The 12,069-nt window shown below is 36.9% G+C and overlaps 1 long non-coding RNA gene across 8 annotated transcripts in view; it reads left to right on the top strand.

Annotated features, from left to right (window-relative positions):
* Nucleotides 1-12,069, top strand: part of LOC118895757 — a 46,705-nt gene that overhangs the window by 15,050 nt on the left and 19,586 nt on the right. For all 8 annotated transcript variants that reach the window (XR_005020015.1, XR_005020013.1, XR_005020014.1 and 5 more), the window contains one exon: nt 7,762-7,833. This is a non-coding gene — a long non-coding RNA (uncharacterized LOC118895757). The remainder of the gene's footprint in view (nt 1-7,761; nt 7,834-12,069) is intronic.

Here is a 12,069-nt window from a genome sequence, read left to right as displayed (position 1 = left end):
AAACGTGTGTTGAATTTTGTCAAAAGCTTTTTCTGCATCTATTGAGATGATCATATGGTTTTTCTTCTTCAATTTGTTAATGTTGTGTATCACATTGATTGATTTGCGTATATTGAAGAATCCTTGCATATCTGGGATAAATCCCACTTGATCATGGTGTATGATCCTTTTAATGTGTTGTTGGATTCTGTTTGCTAGTATTTTGTTGAGGATTTTTGCATCTATATTCATCAGTGATACTGGTCTGTAATTTTCTTTTATTGTACTGTCTTTGTCTGGTTTTGGTATCAGGGTGATGGTGGCCTCATAGAAGGAGTTTGGGAGTGTACCTTCCTCTGCAATTTTTTGGAAGAGTTTGAGAAGGATGGGTGTTAGCCCTTCTCTAAATGTTTGATAGAATTCACCTGTGAAGCCATCTGGTCCTGGCCTTTTGTTTGTTGGAAGATTTTTAATCACACTTTCAATTTCATTACTTGTGATTGGTCTGTTCATGTTTTCTGTTTCTTCCTGGTTCATTCTTGTAAGGTTATATGTTTCTAAGAATTTGTCCATTTCTTCCAGGTTGTCCATTTTATTGGCATAGAGTTGCTTGTCATAGTCTTTTAGGATGCTTTGTATTTCTGCCGTGTCTGTTGTAACTTTTCTCCTTTTTCATTTCTAATTTTATTGATTTGAGTCCTCTCCCTCTTTTTCTTGATGAGTCTGGCTAATGGTTTATCAATTTTGTTTATCGTCTCAAAGAACCAACTTTTAGTTTTATTGATCTTTGCTATTGTTTTCTTTGTTTCTATTTCATTTATTTCTGTTCTGATCTTTATGATTTCTTTCCTTCTACTAACTTTCGGTTTCGTTTGTTCTTCTTTTACTAGTTCCTGTAGGTGTAAGGTTAGATTGTTTATTTGAGATGTTTCTTGTTTCTTGAGGTAGGCTTGTATAGCTATACACTTCCCTCTTAGAACTGCTTTTGCTGCGTCCCATAGTTTTGGATCATCGTGTTTTCATTGTCATTTGTCTCTAGGTATTTTTTGATTTCCTCTTTGATTTCTTCAGTGATTTCTTGGTTATTTAGTAATGTATTGTTTAGCTTCCACGTGTCTGTGTTTTTTTACATTTTTTTCCCCTGTAATTGATTTCTAATCTCATAGCGTTGTGGTCAGAAAAGATGCTTGATATGATTTCAATTTTCTTAAATTTACTGAGGCTTGATTTGTGACCCAAGATGTGATCTATCCTGGAGAATGTTCCATGCACACTTGAGAAGAAAGTGTAATCTGTTGTTTTTGAATGGAATGTCATATAAATGTCAAATCTATCTGGTCTTTTGTGGCTATTTAAAGCTTGTGTTTCCATATTAATTTTCTGTTTGAATGATCTGTCCATTGGTGTAAGTGAGGTGTTAAAGTCCCCCACTATTACTGTGTTAGTGTCGTTTTCCTCTTTTATAGCTGTTAGCAGTTGCCTTATGTATTGAGGTGCTCCTATGTTGGGTACATATATATTTATAATTGTCATATCTTCTTCTTGGGTTGATCCCTTGATCATTATGTAGTGTCCTTCCTTGTCTCTTGTAACATTCTTTATTTTAAAGTCTATTTTATCTGATACGAGTATAGCTACTCCAGCTTTCTTTTGATTTCCATTTGCATGGAATATCTCTTTCCATCCCCTCACTTTCAGTCTGTATGTGTCCCTAGGTCTGAAGTGGTTCTCTTGTAGACAGCATATATATGGGTCTTGTCTTTGTATCCATTCAGCAAGCCTGTGTCTTTTGGTTGGAGCATTTAATCCATTCACATTTAAGGTAATTATCGATATGTATGTTTCTATTACCATTTTGTTAACTGTTTTGGGTTTGTTTTTGTAAGTCCTTTTCTTCTCTGTGTTTCCCACTTAGAAAAGTTCCTTTAGTATTTGTTGCAGAGCTGGTTTGGTGGTGCTGAATTCTCTTAGCTTTTGGTTATATGTAAAGCTTTTGATTTCTCCATCGAATCTGAATGAGATCCTTGTCGGGTAGAGTAATCTTGGCTTTAGGTTCTTTGCTTTCATTACTTTAGGTATGTCATGCCACTTCCTTCTGGCTTGTAGAGTTTCTGCTGAGAAATCAGCTGTTAACCTTATGGGTGTTCCCTTGTATGTCATTTGTCGTTTTTCCCTTGCTGCTTTCAATAATTTTTATTTGTTTTTAATTTTTACCAATTTGATTACTATATGTCTCGGCGTGTTTCTCCTTGGGTTTATCCTGTATGGGACTCTCTGCGCTTCCTGGACTTTGGTGTCTATTTCCTTTCCCATGTTAGGGAAGTTTTTGAGTGTAATCTCTTCAGATATTTTCTGGGGTCCTTTCTCTCTCTCTTCTCCTTCTGAGACCCCTATAATGCGAATGTTGTTGCATTTAATGTTGTCCCAGAGGTCTCTTAGGCTGTCTTCATTTCTTTTCAGTCTTTTTTCTTTATTCTGTTCCATAGCAGTGAATTCCACCATTCTGTCTTCCAGGTCACTTATCCGTTCTTCTGCCTCAGTTATTCTGCTATTGATTTCTTCTAGTGTATTTTTTGTTTCAGTTATTGTATTGTTCATCTGTTTTTTTGTTCTTTAATTCTTCTAGGTCTTTGTTAAACCTTTCTTGCATCTTCTCGATCTTTGCCTCCATTGTTTTTCCGAGGTCCTGGATCATCTTCACTATCATTATTCCGAATTCTTTTTCTGGAAGGTTGCCTATCTCCACTTCATTTAGTTGTTTTTCTGGGATTTTATGTTGTTCCTTCATCTGGTATATAGCCGTCTGCCTTTTCATCTTGTCTGTCTTTCTGTGAATGTGGTTTTTGTTCCACAGGCTGCAGGATTGTAGTTCTTCTTGCTTCTGCTCTCTGCCCTCTGGTGGATGAAGCTATCTAAGGGGCTTGAGCAAGTTTCCTGATGGGAGGGACTGGTGTAGCGGAATTCATTCTTGAGCTCTAGTAGTTTACTGGTAGCATCTTTATGATTTTCTATGTATAGTATCATGTCATCTGCCAACAGTGACAGTTTTACTTCTTCTTTTCCAATTTGGATTCATTTTATTTCTTTTTCTACCCTGATTGCAGTGGCCAGGACTTCCAAAACTATGTTGAATAAAAGTGGCAAGAGTGGACATCCTTGTCTTGTTCCTGATCTTAGAGGAAGTGCTTTCAGCTTTTCACCATTGAGTGTGATGTTAGCTGTGGGTTTGTCATATATGGCTTTATTATGTTGAGGTAGGTTCCCTCTATGCCCACTTTCTGGAGGTTTTTATCAAAAATGTGTGTTGAATTTTGTTAGAAGCTTTTTCTTCATCTATTGAGATGATCGTATGGTTTTTATCCTTCAATTTATAATGTGGCGTATCACACTGATTGATTTGTGGACATTGAAAAATCCTTGCATCCCTGGGATAAATCCCACTTGATCATCGTGTATGATCCTTTTAATGTATTGTTGGATTCGGTTTGTTAGCATTTGTTGAGGATTTTTGCATCTGTGTTCATCAGTGCTATTGGCCTGTAAGTTTCTTTTTTTGTGATATTTTTGTCTGGTTTTGATATCAGGTGATGGTGGCCTCCTAGAAGGAGTTTGGGAGTGTTCCTTCCTCTGCAGTTTTTTGGAATAGTTTCAGAAGGTTGGGTGTGATAGACCCACTCCTATGTTGGGTGCATGTATATTTACAATTGCAGTATCTCCTTCTTGTATTGATCCCTTGATCATTACATAGTGTCCTTCTTTGTCTCTTCTAACAGTCTTTATTTTAAAGTTTGTTTTGTCTATATGAGTATTGCTACTTCAACTTTTTTTTACTTTCCATTTGCATGGAATACCTTTTTCCATCCCCTCACTTTCAGTCTGTATGTGTCCCTAGATTTGAAGTGGGCCTCTTGTAGACAGCATATATATAGGTCTCGTTTTTGTATCCATTCAGCCAGTCGGTGTCTTTTGGTTGGAGCATTTAATCCAATTACATTTAAGGTAATTATTGATATGTATATTCTTATTACCATTTTGTTAATTGTTTTGGATTTGTTTTGTAGGTCTTTTTTCTTCCCCTTCTCTTTTGTTCTTCCCTCTTGTGATTTGATGACTATGTTTTTTTTTTAATGTATAAATTTATTTATTTATTTTTGGCTGTGTTGGGTCTTTGTTGCTGCACACGGGCTTTGTCTAGTTGCAGCACACTGGGCTACTTTTTGTTGTGGTGCGCAGGCTTCTCATTGCAGTGGCTTCTCTTGTGGTGGAGCACGGGCTGTAGGCGTGCAGGCTTCAGTAGTTGTGGCTTGCAGGCTCTGTAGTTGTGTCTTGTGGGCTCTAGAGCACAGGCTCAGTAGTTGTGGCATATGGGCTTAGTTGCTCCGCAGCATGTGGGATCTTCCCGGACCAGGGCTCAAACTCGTGTCCCCTGCACTGGCAGGCGGATTCTTAACCACTGCGCCACCAGGGAAGTCCCATGACTATGTTTAGAGTTGTGTTTTATAGCTTTTTCTTTTTTGTGTGTGTATTTATTGTAGATTTTTGGTTTGTGGTTATCGTGAGGTTTTTAATATAGCAGTCTCTCTCTATATTTTTATATATATGATTGCTTTAAGTTGCTGGTCTCTTAATTGCAAATACATTTTGAATATCTTGCATTTGTACTCTTCTCTTCTCATCATTGCTGATTTTGACTTGATATATGTGTGTAGATGATTTCCTGCCTTTACTGTATGTTTATCTTTACTGATGAGCTTTGTCATTGGTAATTTTCTTGGTTCTAGTTGTGGCCTTTTCTTTTCCATCTAGAGAAGTTCCTTTAGCATTTGTTGTAAAGCTGGTTTGGTGGTGCTGAATTCTCTTAGCTTTTGCTTGTCTGTAAAGCTTTTGATTTCTCTGTCAACTCTGAACAAGAGCCTTGCTAGGTAGAGCATTCTTGGTTGTAGGTTTTCCCCTTTGATCGCTTTAAATATATCATGGCACTCCCTTCTGGCCTGCAGAGTTTCTGGGGAAAAAAACAGCTGATAACCTTATGGGGATTCCCTTGTATGTTATTTGTTGCTTTTCCCTTGTTGCTTTTAACGTTTTCTCTTTGTTTTTAATTTTTATCAGTTTGATAAATATGTGTCTCAGAGTGTTCCTCCTTGGATTTATCCTGTATGGAACTCTCTGCACTTCCTGGACTTGAGTGATTGTTTCCTTTCCTATGTTAGGGAAATTTTCGGCTATTATCTCTTCAAATATTTTCTCAGGCCCTTTTTCCTCTCTCTTCTCCTTCTGGGACCCCTATAATGTGAACGTTGGTGCATTTAATGTGTCCCAGAGGTCTCTTAGACTGTCCTCATTTCTTTCCGTTCTTCTTTCTTTATTCTGTTCCACAACAGTGATTTCCACCAATCTGTTTTCCAGTCTCGTTTATTCTGCAATTGATTCCTTCTAGTGTATTTTTAATTTCAGCTATTGTATTGTTCATCTCTATGTCTTTGTTTTTTAAATCTTCTAGCTCTTTATTAAACATTTCTTGTATCCTCTCGGTCTGTGTCTCCATTCTTTTTCTGAGATTTTGGATCATCTTTACTATCATTACTCTGAATTCTTTTTCAGGTAGATTGACTATCTCCACTTCACTTAGTTCTTTTTGGGTTTTGTCTGGTTCCTTTGGAACATATTTCTCTGCCATCTCATTTTGTCTAACTTCCTGTGTTTGTGGTCTCTGTTCCTCGGGCTGCAGGACTGTAGTTCCTTTTGCTTCTGGTGTGTGCCCCCAGTGGGTGAGGTTGGTTCAGGGGCTTATGCAGGCTTCCTGGTGGGAGGGGCTGGTGTCTGCCCACTGGTGTGTGGAGCTGGGTCTTATCCTTCTGGTGGGCAGTGGTGTGTTTATAAGCAGCTGTTGGTTCAGGACAACTTTAGGCAGCCTGTCTGCTGATGGGTAGGGCTGCGTTCCCACCCTGTTGGTTGTTTGGCCTGAGACGTCCCAGCACTGGAGCCTGCAGGCTTTTGAGTGGGGCAGGTCTTGGTGCCAAAGTGGCAACCTCGGGAGAGCTCACTCTGGGACCTCTACCACCAGTGGCCTTGCCCCTGGTGTGAGCCACAGCCAACCCCCTCCTCCCCGGGAGACACCCCAAGACCTGCAGTTACATCTGGCCCAGACTCCTGTGGAGTCACTGTTTTGCCCTGGGTCCCAGTGTATGTGAAAACTTGTGTGCTCCCTCCAAGAGTGGAGTCTGTATTTCCCCCAGTCCTGTGGAGCTCCTGCACTCAATCCCTGCTGACCTTGAAAGCCAAATGCTCTGGGGGCTCCTCCTCCCATTGCCAGTCCCCCACTGGGGAGCCTGATGTGGGGCTCAGAACTCTCACTCCTGTGGGAGAACCTCTGTGATATAATTATTTTCCAGTTTGTGGGTTGCCCGCCTGGCAGATATGGGATTGATTATATCGTGAAAGCACCCCTCCTACCATCTCATTGTGGCTTCTTCTTTTTCTTTGGATGTAGAATATCTTTTTTGTTAGGTTTCCATCTTTTTTGTTAGTGGTTGTTCAGCAGTTATTTGTGATTTTGGTGTTTTCGTGAGAGGAGTTGAGCTCAAGTCCTTCTACTCCCCCATCTCGTCCTTATCTCCACAACACACTTATTCTTTTACATAAGAAGATGAGACTAATATTAGGACCAGTGCACCCTAATTTTTCAAATGCCCTGTTGTTTAAGTACCTATTATTGCATAACTACCCCAAAATTTGGCTGTGCAAAAATTAATTTAATATGTTCATGGATTCAGTGGGTCAGGAATTTGGACAGAGCATAGTAGGAATGGCTCATCTGCTGCTTGATGTCAGTGGTTGAACTGAGAAGTCTCAAAGGCTGAGTGTTGACAGCTGGGGGTTGGGTGATCCTAGAGTGTTTACTCACATGTCTGGCATCCAGCCTAGGAAAACTCAAGGACTAGGATTGCTGACTAGAGCATCTGTAAGTGGCCTCTCCATGTAGTTTGGGCTTCCTCACCCAAGTATACCAGCCTTAGAGTAGTAGAACTTCTTAGTGGCAGCTCAGGGCTCCAGAAGAAAGTGTCTCAGCAAACAAGGTGGAACCACATTGCCTTTCCTGACCTAGCTTCTAAAGTCATGTAGCATTGTTTTAGCTGTATTCTCTTGGTTATAGGAGAGTCAAAAATCCACTCACATTCAAGGGAAGAAAAGATAGACTCTCATATCTTGGTAGTAGGAGTGTCAAGACCACTTTTATTATTATAAAGGAGCATGTGAAATGGACGATATGGTTGTGATCATCTTTGGAAAATACAGCCTGTTATCCCTGTCCATGTATGAAATGTTGCTGTAATAGACAGCCCACCTTAAGGTATTGCCCAGCTATTGGAGTCTTTTGCTGGCTGTACCCTCTTACCCAAATGTCTCCAAGGAGCCTGTTGGTCAGAGGACTATGACCTTGTTCCTAGTTATCAATAGTTAGCTATTAATGAGAATTACATGGACTTTCTGGAGAAGATGGAATACTTAAAATTCACACAATTTACACTGAACCTTTGTCATGAAGCCACTTAGTGTGTTGGGAGAATACCTGTGTGACGTAGACATATGTATATATAGACCTATAAATATTATTTCATTACAATTCAGTTAATGTAATTGACTGAAATTTTAGAAAAGTGGGGTAAAAGGATTGTTTTTTACTTAGCAGATAGTTATATGTTTCTTCTACATCATATCATAGGAGCAAGATGTTAACTGGTTGCATTTTACTGAAAGTGAGAATATTTTTGTTTTTTGTAGATATGCAGTATGATGAGGAGGAAGATGAAATCCCCCAGATTTGTGGCAAGAGGCATGCTGGATTGTAATCAGGTAACTTTTTAGACCAAACTGAATCAACTTTAAAAAGCACTATAAGCTATACAGGAATTTCCTGCTAATTCTGATTTTGAAAATTAAATGTTCTATATGAATATGCTACATGAGAGCTGGTTTCTCATTTTATTTGTTTATTTAAATATTTAACTTTAACTTTTGAAGTATTTCCGACCTACACAAAAGTTACACAAAGAAATCATGTATGTACTTCACCCAGATTCCATAAATGTTAACCTTATATTACATTTTCTTTGTCTTTTCCTTTTTCTCTCTCTCTACATATATTTTTTTTCTGAAACATTTGGGAGTAATTTGGTTACATAAGAACATTCTTTTACGTACTCATAATAGAACTCATCAAAATCAGGAAATTAATATTAATACAGTTATTTCATCTAGAAACCATATGCAAATTCTGCCAGTTGTCCTACTAATGTTGTTTATAACAAAATAAAAAGAGGTTTTTTGATCCTGGATCCAACATAAGAGCGCATAGTGGAGTTAGTTTTCATGCCTTATTTTTTTGTCTCCCATAATCTACAACAGTTTCTCACTCTTTTTCTGTTTTTCCTTACCTTGACATTTTTGAAGAATACATGCCAGTTACTTTTTAGAATGCCCCTCAGTTTGGGTTTCCTCATAATTAGATTCAGATGATTACTTTTGGAAACATTGAATTTTCTGCTCTTAGTGCATTATATCAGGAGGCACATGATGCCTATTAGGTGCTATTAATTTGATTCCTTTGTTTTCTCATTATTTTAAATGGATGAAGTTACAGTAGGTGGTAGTATTTCAACCCAAATTCCCATTCAATTGTGAGTATAATTAACTGTAATAAAAGTCAGTAAGAAGCCTTACATATAGGTAAGAAGAGTAACTTTTAACTAAATAAAGTAACATCCTGCTATGGGATGTAAAATGTAAAAACTCTCCTCTCTTACCAAACTGACAGTTGCTTTGTATATAGTAACATTATGATTCCCCTTTGAGCCTTGCCATCTCCAAGATGCACATCCTCTCAGTTGAGCCTCTCTCCTTTTTCAAAGAACACATGCTTCTGACATTCTACTAGTTGTATTTGGAGGATAAGTGAACCTTTCTTGAACATTGTTTTGTTAAAAATCTATTGAGTTTTTGGGGTGTAAGTACATATCTATTTTCCCTATTAAACATGGGTATAAAAACTTCTTACTGAGATATTTTGTATTTTCTATGATGTTTGAGTATTAAACACCAACAGACATTTTATTAGGAAATGCCTTTATTCTGTAGGGTATGCCTATATTCTGTAATCTCTAGGGAGAAAGAATATTTTGATCTTAGCCAAAAGAGAATTGTTTTCAATGTATGTGACAGGTTGCTCAAGGATAAAATACCCTATTTGACCAGTCATTGCATTTAACATTTGTTACAAAATAAATTATTAGATGCTTATACTTGAATTGATTATAGGTGCTTTGGCTATTGTGAGATGACATTTTGTTTTTTCACTATTTAACATCAAGTGATCTGTCCCAAGCATTGTGAATGTGATATTACTTAATATCACCAATGATTTCAGTAAGATGATTTCTTGTACAATTATCATGGTAGATAGCATAAATATGAACTATTCATAGAGTTTAGGTGTTTAAAGAATAGCATTTGAATGAAGAAGTAATACTGTTCTAATGATTTGGGGGAAAGTAACTATGGTTCAGCTTCCTGGGGGACTGAAACTTGTTCATAGTTTTGTAAAGATTTTTCATTGTAAATTGTCCATAAAAACCATTGCTATTTATCTTACGGACAGTGCCTTCTAGGTGCTTCTTACATATCGATGGCTAACCCAGATCATTGTGAGAAATTTTTCTTTCCTGTCAGCTCACAGTCTCTACTGAAGGAAATTGCCCCCACCATTCTTGAGGCCATACCTTGTACAGGGATGATTGTGTACTGTGTTCTCTACCATAGGACCTGACTTCTAATATTGGTGACCACGGTGGGTTAAATCAGGGTGGGACTTTGACCCAAAGCCAGCCAGTCTTTAGGCTGGCCAGTAACCTGTGTGGTGATCTGATGATGTCAGAATGGGAGGCTGATGATTAGTTGGGCTACACATGTTGTTTCAGAAAATTAATCTGAGGATGGGGAGTTAGTTACTAAGGAGAGGAGGCTAGAAGCTGAGTCCAGCTATGCAGCTCTTCCTGTGTGGTGGTGAGGGGAGAGATTCCTCTTGCACTTACATCTACTTGTATCTTCATTGTATATCTCCTTCCCCATCCCTGACGTGAACAAGTGTCTATTCCTTGTAAACAGTACATCTACTCTTTTAGATTCTTTGTTCTTCTTTAAGGCATCATTCTGTGATTTCTCTATCTACACTACTAATTCTGATCTCTCACCCTTGCTCCATTTGTTATCATCAGTCATTTGCTGAATATTTTCACTTCAGTGACTTATTCTCATCTTACCTTTAACATATTCAAAATAGAATAATTTTAACCTAAAGTTGAAATTCTTACCCATTCCATATTTTAGTCATTGATAGCATCATCCTCATGCTCATTCAAATTAGAGTTTTTTTTTTTTTTTTTACAAGAAATGCTGTTTAACTTTTGAGGTAATAAAAAAGTAAAATAACAATGAAATATTCTGTTTTTACATGTCATGTTGAATCAGACAACAACTTAAACAAAATCCTTTGTTCTTAGAGTATACGGAAATGAGCAATCCTCCATACTCATAACAGAAATGTTAAGTGGCACAAATCTCTGAACAGCATTTGGGCAATTTAAATATTAAACATTAATTCCAATGAATCATACATTTTTTGAAGAAAATAATTATATACATCAGCGTATAAGAGTTTGCAAAGGGTGTTTATCTCCAAGTTGTTTATGATAGAGGAAAAAAAAAAGGGAGGAAACAATCTAGCAACCTATACGTTTATCAAGAGGAAATTGTTATATTATGGTACAAACATTAAAGGAAAGATAAAAGTCATTAAAATTATAGTGCAAATAATTATTTGTGGTCCTGGAAGTTGACTATGGCGTATTGTCAAATTAAGAAAGCAGTTTCAAACAAGGCTTATAGCATGATTCCATTTTTGTTAAATCATGTGTATAAGTATAGAGAAAAATTTGGGAGGAGATACAAGAAATTTTAACAGAAGATCTGTCTGCATAATAGGATTATGTGTTGCCGTAATTTTTTCATTGTCCATAATTTTTTCATTGTCTAAAGAGATTTTAAATTTAGAAAATGTGCAATGAATATACATATAGTTCATACAAAAAAAAAACAGAAACAGATTTTCTCATTCTTTCATAGCTAAAGTATGGCCACAGAAATACTTTAATATTTCTTTTGTACTGGTAATATATGAAACAGAAGACTTGAATATATGGTTACAGGAAACAATGAAGCAGAGTAAAAAAAAAAAAAACAACAAAACTATTTTCTAGACACCTTTGGTATGAGAGAATCAGAATTTTAAAAGTAATTACTTAAATGTAAATAAATAACTCTTGCATCTATTTCCAAAGTGGATTTCAAACAGCACACAGTAAAAGTCAGTATAATAAAACCCTTTTTAAAAAGTAGAGAGGAGCTGAGTAATATAGAGGAAAGGCAGGAGAGAAGAAAAGATCTGGGAATGGGACTGAAATAAAAATCATGCTGGAAAGCAGGCTAAGTGATGTAACTTCAATTTATCAGAAAATCAGTTAGTGGACTTATGATCAATCAAGGCTAAAAGTGAGCCTTCATGGGTTACATAGCTCTTAAAGTCTAATAAAAGGAGACGTGGAGTTCATAAACATAAACTTTTACTGTTCTGAACCCTGAGACAATATCACTACGTGTTACAATATATAACAGAGATTAGAAAACACAGTTGTTAAACAGAATGTCTATGTTTTCTATATATGACTTTTATAATGTTGGTACCTGGTTCAAAACTTAAGGCATAATTTTATGCTGTATACGTATGAAGAGAATTAAGACTAGGCCAACTTTTTGACCAGAAATGATACAGGCTTATATCTTAAGGAATGTGGAAGTTAAGGTTTTACTATTCAAGTCACAATTTTGATAACCAGCAAGCACCTGGATTATGTCAACCAATGGAAAGAACAGTAAAATATCCTATAAAGCAGGTTTGTAGGCAACATTAAAAAACTCCATCATTAATTTTAGCCATCAGAAAAACACCATTTCAGGATATAAATTGAAAGGAAATTC

Source organism: Balaenoptera musculus, chromosome 5, assembly GCF_009873245.2.
Source record: "Balaenoptera musculus isolate JJ_BM4_2016_0621 chromosome 5, mBalMus1.pri.v3, whole genome shotgun sequence".
Lineage (NCBI taxonomy): Eukaryota > Metazoa > Chordata > Mammalia > Artiodactyla > Balaenopteridae > Balaenoptera > Balaenoptera musculus.
The sequence above is the reverse complement of the archived record's forward strand: the minus strand, read 5'-3'. Positions and strand labels throughout refer to the sequence as shown.